This window comes from Oryctolagus cuniculus, chromosome X (genome assembly GCF_051225735.1).
Source record: "Oryctolagus cuniculus isolate XC-2025 breed Fujian yellow rabbit chromosome X, ASM5122573v1, whole genome shotgun sequence".
Taxonomy (NCBI): domain Eukaryota; kingdom Metazoa; phylum Chordata; class Mammalia; order Lagomorpha; family Leporidae; genus Oryctolagus; species Oryctolagus cuniculus.
In genome coordinates, this window is record NC_142888.1 from 109,421,122 (window position 1) to 109,428,732 (window position 7,611).

At 40.6% G+C, this 7,611-nt stretch overlaps 1 pseudogene; it reads right to left on the reverse strand.

Moving 5' to 3' along the window:
* Positions 1 to 5,756: 5,756 nt before the first annotated feature.
* On the reverse strand, positions 5,757 to 6,059 carry LOC103351974 (NADH dehydrogenase [ubiquinone] 1 alpha subcomplex subunit 5 pseudogene; annotated as a pseudogene).
* Positions 6,060 to 7,611: the final 1,552 nt, after the last annotated feature.

Consider the following 7,611-nt stretch of genomic DNA (forward strand, 5'->3'; position numbering starts at 1 on the left):
CATCAAAGTTTTGTGTGACCTACTCCTAGCCTACCCAATCAACTTTCATAAGTCTATCCTACTTCCTTCTGAGAAGCACATGTCCCATCCCAGTTAAACTGAATTGCACTCTGCTTCCTGCCCACGCCTCAGGTTTTCTAGCCTCTCTGTGCCTTGCCTCTGGTGAGGCTCTGCTGTGTTTCTGCATTTTAAATCCCTTTGCTTCTTCACGATCCAGTTGAAAACTCGTGTTCTGTCTGAAGCTGGAAGTGACCACTCCTGCCTCCAAACGTCCCCAGCCCTTTCCACCTCCCTTTGGACACTGACCCCGTGATGTGCACACAAGGCTCTTTCTCTACTAGACTGAAAACTGCTGAAGAGTCCAATCACTTTTGTGTGGCTGATAGAACTCAGCCAATGCTAGCGGTTTGGGGCCAATATGCGGGCCTACCCCATGTTTTCTAACCTTGTCCATGAAGTGTGGTCCAAGGACCAGCTGCTTAGGTATTGCCTTGGGGCTTGTTAGTCATTCATACTCTCAGGCTCACCAGACTTAGAACATCTGAATCTACATTTTAGCAAGATTCCCAAGTGATCCACAGCACATCCCATTTAAGAAGTGCACAGTTTCATTACACAAGGGAAGGAGCATCCGCCAAGAAAAAACGACAAACACTCACACATTGTAATTTGGGACTCCCAGAATGGGTGCCAACTTTCCGATCAGCTGCACCATGTGTGTTTCTCTGCTTCCAAATTCAATTTCCTTTCTGCTTTTAGCTTGGGACTTTCCCTTTCTCCAAAACCCTGGGAGGCGCTCTATCCCAGACAAGAAGGCTCTTTCTACAGTGCTGCGGACAGGCAAAGCTGGCCCCAGTCAGGCAGGGAGGTTGTGACTCCTTGCAGCTTGCCTTAATCAACGTGGTTTCTGGCCAAGGTGTGAGTCAAGCCTTGTGTCCTCTGTTAAACATCAATGAAAGGAATGCCACAGAATGATGTCAAGTGAGCTTTTGAGCTAACCGCTCCTAGAAACATCTGGCGCTGGCAGAGGATCATGGCTATGGATGTGGCTGAAGGGAAAAATTGAGCAATTTGACTTAATCGCAGTCTTAAGTGTCTTGTATGAAATGTATTCACGTTTCGATCTAAAGAGGCAGGTTTTAGAAGAAAGGTAAAGACCCCATTAAAAGGACTGTCTTTCCTGTACTTTCTTTTTCTCCAGGTCATTTGAACTAAAACAGCCTTCTCTGCTTCCCTAGGCCCTCCTTAATTATCAACACAGCTCAAGCGTGTTGTTCAGCGCCCACCTTGTCCATGGCTGCTGGGGTGGGGGTGGGGGGAGGTCCTGCAGAGCGCATTGTCTCACTTCTTGGATGTGCACTGCCGAAGAAGCTGGTAATTGGCAAAGCTCTCAAGTTCAGGCAAATCAGCTCAAACTGGCAAGTGGCAAAACCCACCGCTTTTGCCTCGGGCATGTATTTGTTGATAAATGACTGCTCCTGAAACTTCTCCCTCTCTCATTTGAGCTTGCTTGGCTTCTAATCACAACCACACCCAGACTCTCACAGGAGTGGTTTCAGACCGGCTTCTGTCTCACAGTGGGAAAGAAAGATAGCACTGTCCTTCTGCCACCGTAGTGACAGAAAACCCAGGCCTCGCTAGAAACCTCTCTGTCACAGGCCCCTGATTGTACATTTCATCAGAAGTGTTTATTGTCAAGTAGGACTTTGCCAGGCAAAGAAAGAACTGTTTTGAATTAGAAGCTGAAAGACGGTGAACAGGCTGCTGATGGAAGCTGGCTTTCTCATGGGAAAGTTGCCCCTAGACAAAATTGTGATTTGGACACACATGTCACATTTTTTTCTCCTGAACTGTTTCTCCGTTTGCTGGGGGTATCAGTCAGGGTTCGTTAGAGAAGCAGAAAAATAGGATATATATGGGGGATTCAGGAAGATCATGTAGAATGTGTATCATTTTTCATTCCATTTGTCCATGAACTTTTTGAAGTGTGTGTGTGTGTGTGTGTGGAGAGAGAGAGAGAGAGAGAGAGAGAGAAAGAGAGAGAGGGATTTTTGGGAGTATCTCAAGTTCAAAATTGAGAGTCAGGAATCCATAAGGCAGGCCAGCAGGCTGAAAACTTAGGCAAGGTTTCTGTTACAAACATAAGGCAGAGAATTCCTTCTTGTACAGCATACTAAGGCAGTTATGTAGCATTTCAACTTCATTTAGTATAGGCCACATTTTGTCCCATGTTTCATCCATCCAATCCAACTGTCAGACTAAGCTAGAGCCAGCTAGCCTTTCTGGCTGAAGGCTATACAGGTTCAAAGTTGGTAGTCTGGAACACAAGGCCACCTGATGGGCTCCCTGTGGAATTAAGAAGCCTTTGTCTGATATGACCCGAGCATTTATAGAAGTCTATATGGCAATGTCAACAGAGGTCAAACTCTCAGGAGTTATATCCCCAGGAGATGTCCATGTTAGGTCATGACTCAAGAACTACTGTTAGGCCTTATTTTGCCTTTTAAGCCACAACAGTTTGGCCCTCTCTTCTGTACAGCCCTACCCTGGCAGCTCCTTTGAATTGAAAGAATTCCCACTGGTCTTTCCCCTCTGCCTGCTACTTGTCTCAATGCTGGTGGCTCACAATACCCCCTCTCCCAGCCATGCCTCTGTTGGCTTTCTGGTGGCCCAGCCATCTGCACTGTAGGGCCACCCTCCATATTACCAAGCAGGCCTGCTCTACCCTTCCATGTGTTCTGTGAGCTTGTTCCAGCTCAAGGGGCATTGAATATCACTCTGATAAAGTGGAGTGACAGCATGATAAGCATAACAGGTAGTCTACCTAAGATCATTTACTCAACTGATAATTATGTAACTAGAGTCTATGGCACATCAGCCCTGTTCTTGGAAGAGAGAGGTAAATCTGACTTGAGCCCACAATGAACTCATCAACTGCTTTAGAAAGCAAGCAGGTAAACTCAATTTCCATGGAGTTCTGAAAAAAAGTTCAGTGATAGATAGAGGTGTGTGTTGGGAACAGTCACGCCAGAGGAAAGGGAGAGTGGTGATCAGGAAGAGGGGAGGGACTTGTGCTGCTTCCTGGAAAATTAGTCGCAACTCGCTAGATAAACAAAGCAAACGAGACATCACAGGGGAAGGAGGGGAACAGGAGGAGCAGACGCACAGTTGTGCAGTCATACACAGGCTGTGTGAACAATGGACATAAATGCACAGTGCATACCAGATTGCACAGTTACCCAGAAGTGAAGCTCTGGCCTTCCGGGCCATGAACATTGGACTTAATGCTTAGGGAAATAGAAGTTTTTGTTTTGGCAATAGCTTTATTGAGATATAAATACAATTCACATACTTAGAAGATACAAGTCACGATTTTCAGAATATTCCCAAAACTCTAACATCATATAATTCCAGAACATTTTCACCATTCCCCAAAAAAACCTGATATCTATTAACAGTTACCCTCCCCCATTCCCTCCACCCTCCAGCCAGTGACAGCCACTGATCTGTATCTGCGTCTATAAATTTGCCTATTCTGGATATTTTATATGAATGGCATCATGCAATATGCGGCTTTTTGTAAATAGTTTCTTTCACTTAGCATGTTTCCTAGGTTTATCCACCTGCAGTATGGATCAGTACTCCACTGTTTTTCATACCCAAATAATATCCCATTGATTGGATGTACCACATTTTATTTATATATTCATGAACCAATGGATATTTGAGTTATTAAATAATGCTGCTATAAACATTTGTACAATTTTTTTGTGTGGACTTATTAAGGCTCTTCCAAAAGTTCATGTAAAATGCACATTCTGAGAAAAATTGCAGATTTCAAAAAAATTTGCACTAAAATAAATTTATCTTTTAGTTCCCATTTTTCCACACACTTTCTGAAGTACCCTTGTATGGTTTCATTTCTTTGGCATACATACCTAGGAGTGAGATTTGTGGGTTAGATAGTAAGTCTATGCTTATTTAACTCTTGAAGAACTGGCACTCTTTTCTAAAGTGACTATACCATTTTACTTTGCCCCCAGCAGTGTAGAAGGGTTCTGATGGCTAAACATCCTTGTCAATACTTGTTGTCTTTCTTTGTGCTTATAACCATCCTAGTGGATGTGACACAATATGTTGTTATTTTGACTTGCAGTTCCCCAATGTGTTTGTGTTTGAGCATATTGTTTTTGGAGAAATGTCTGTTCAGACCCTTTGCAAAAGTTTCATTTGGGCTATTTGCCTTTCAAGCATTGCATTCTAAGTGTTTTTTAAATAAAAAATTATTCTTTTTTATTTTTAAATTTTATTTATTTATTTGAAAGTCAGAACTACACAGAGAGGAACAAGGTGAGAACAGAAGAAAAGTCCATTCGCTTAACAGTAAGCATACCACCATGTTTTTCCTCAAATAGTATTTGTCTTCTGTTTTAGAGATCTAGCTGCACACATAGCAGAAATTTAGTGAAAACTACATGATGATTTCACTCTGAAATTGTAACACAAGACTAAGACATTTTGAATATAAGCCTGTCTGTATGCCAGGCAATCTCCAGAAACTCACTTCACAGCCCTTTTTAAAAAGAAATTCCACCTCTATTCTGATGTGGTTGAGTTGACCAATGCAATCAAAGGCTAAGGGCCCTGATGGGGCCAGCGCTGTGGCATAGCAGGTGGAGCCACTTCCTGTAGTGCCGGCATCCCATATGGGCGCCAGTTCGAGTCCCGAATGCTCCACTTCTGATCCAGCTCTCTGCTGTGGCCTGGGAAAGCAGTGAAGGATGGCTCAAGTCTTTGGGTCCCTGCACCTGCATGGGAGACAGGGCAGAAGCTCCTGCTCCTGGCTTCGGATCGGTACAGCTCTGGCTGTTGTGGCCATCTAGGGAGTGAACCAGTGGATGGAAGACCTCTCTCTTTCTGTGTGCCTCTCATTCTGTGTGTAACTCTGTCTTTCAAATAAATAAATCTTAAAAAAAAAAAGGCTAAAGGCCCGAAAGCTAACTTCCTTAAAGGAAAAAAGGAAAAGTGTTTCCAACTACCTCTGTACGACAAAAAGCATTTCTTTCAAGTACCAAACTAATTTCTTCAACAGTACAATAAATCCTAATTTGATGATAGGTAGTATCTACCAAAGTTGGTAGAGTAACAGCAATATGATAAAATTAAGACAATATGAAACAATAAATGAGATATTAAAATATAAACCAAAATGACATTGTTAATGAATGTGGTAATCAATGTAATTACGTCTTTTTATCTTACTTTATAAACTTGAGATCACTGCTAAGCACGTTATCCACAAGATAAAATTTTACCACCATCTAGTTTTGCTGTTTTCTCACAACTAATCATATTCACTTCTAATGGCGACCTGTAAATTTGTTTAGAAAACAATAACTAAATACCTTTCCTCCAAAACTTTTCTTGATAGTAAAAAAAATTAAAGAATGTTTTGACGGTTCTACTATAGATAGTTGGCCTTTTGATTATGGCTTAGTATTGAAGACTAATGGGAATTTTTCTAATTAACTGACTTTCAAATCTCCCCACAACCTCTCTGTTCAAAGAAATACTATTGTTGAAATAATCTGAGTAAATACTTTGTAAATCAAAAATGGATTCGCAAGACTCTATTATCATAATAGCTAATTTTAGTAAGTCTCCCAAATACTTCCTGTGTCAGTTTTCTTGACTATAAGATGTCAATAACATGGAAGCAATAGAACATTTAATTACATCAGTTTCCCATCAACCTATCAAAAATCACATAATGATGATTTCCACTAGTTGGCAGGAGGTTCTTCCATTAATGGCTCCCATGGTTTCCAATGCATCATTTTTCTTGCCAGACTTAGTTCCTTTTCAGCCTGAAGAACCACCTCTTCTATTGGGCCACCCTCTGAAGTATACCTTCTAAGTTTTTTATATTACCTTGCACTTTTAGGCATTTATTCAAGAGCGTCAAGAATCTCTGTGTACAATGTTCTTATCCTCTCATGTGGACTGTCACATACAGCCACTCCCACAAGGCCAGTGGTCTTCCTCAGCAAACCCACCATGACTGTGCCAAGAAATGGAGAACACCACAGGAAAGCTTTTATGTAGACAAAAATCAATTCACTAATTTTAAATTTTCCATCTAGTGTGCTGGGTATTGTATATAAGAACTCTGCCCAACCTAATGCCACAATATTTTCTCTCATGTTTTCCTAGAAATTTTATGGATGTATCCCAGACCTTTCGGTGTATAACCTAGTTTAAATTACTTTGTATATGTGTGTGGGGGGGTGGTATGCAGTAGCAATATGAATTCCTCTTTTTACATATGGATAACCAGTTGTCCTAGACCATTTGTTGAAAAGATGATGCATCCTCTGTTAACTTAACGTTGCCATGTTTGATCAAAATCAATTGACCATAAATGGACTCTCAACTTGGTTCCACTGAACTCTTCCTGTCCTGTACAAATATCATCTTGTCTAGATGTCTATGTTTTGAAACCAATTCGTTGTTCCTTTTCCAAACTGTTTGGGCTATTCTGTATCCTTCGTATTTCTGTACAAACTTGTCAGTTTCTATACAAAAGGCTGCTGTGGTTCTGGTAGGGTTGCCTTAACATTATATATCTATTTGGGGATAATCGCCCTCCTACAATATTGAGACTTTCAATCCGTGAACATGATTTCTATCGCCAATTATATATATAGTTATAAGGGTACTCCAAAAAGGTTATGGAAAATGGAATTTAAAAGTAGGTGCATTTTGGAATAACGTATTTCAAAATCTTTGTATAGTTTTTCCATAATACAAATTTCCATAAACATTTTGAAGTTTCCTTGTATTTTTGCTCAGTAATGATTTACAGTTTTCAGCACACAGGGTTTTTTTTTAAAATATATTTTGTTAGATTTACCCCTAATTTTATTCATTTTTGTGCTATTGTAAGTGGCATTTTAAAGCATTCACCATTAAGTGTGACATGAAGCTGCATGTTGTCCTATTTATTTATTAATTCAATTATTTATTGCTTTTGTGGATGTCCCTTACCAATATGAGGCAAGTTTATTTAGAGCTTTTATTATGATGGATGTTGGATTTCAGTTTTCAGAAAATAGTGTTTTGAGGGGATTTATTGAGATGATCAAATGGTTTTTGTCCATTAATATGATCTATTATTTTAAATTGATTTTCAAACATTAAACTAAACTAAACTAACACTCCATATCTGAAATAAATCTTACTTGGCCAGAGACTATAAGCCATGTCACATGTTGCTACTTTTGGTTTCCTAATACTTTGTTAAGAATTTTGTCTATGTTTATGACCATGAACAATGTTGGTTGGTATTTTTGTTTTCTTGTGATTTCATGATCAGGCTAATATCAACCCTGCAGAATGATCTGGGCTGTGTTCTCTCTCTCTCTCTCTCTCTCTCTCTCTCTCTCTTTTTTTTGACAGGCAGAGTTAGACAGTGAGAGAGAGAGAGAGAGAGAGAGAAAGGTCTTCCTTTGCCGTTGGTTCACCCCCCAAATTGCCACTACGACAGGCGCGCTGCGGCCAGTGCGCTGCGCTGATCCAAAGCCAGGAGCCAGGTGCTTCCTCCCAGTCTCC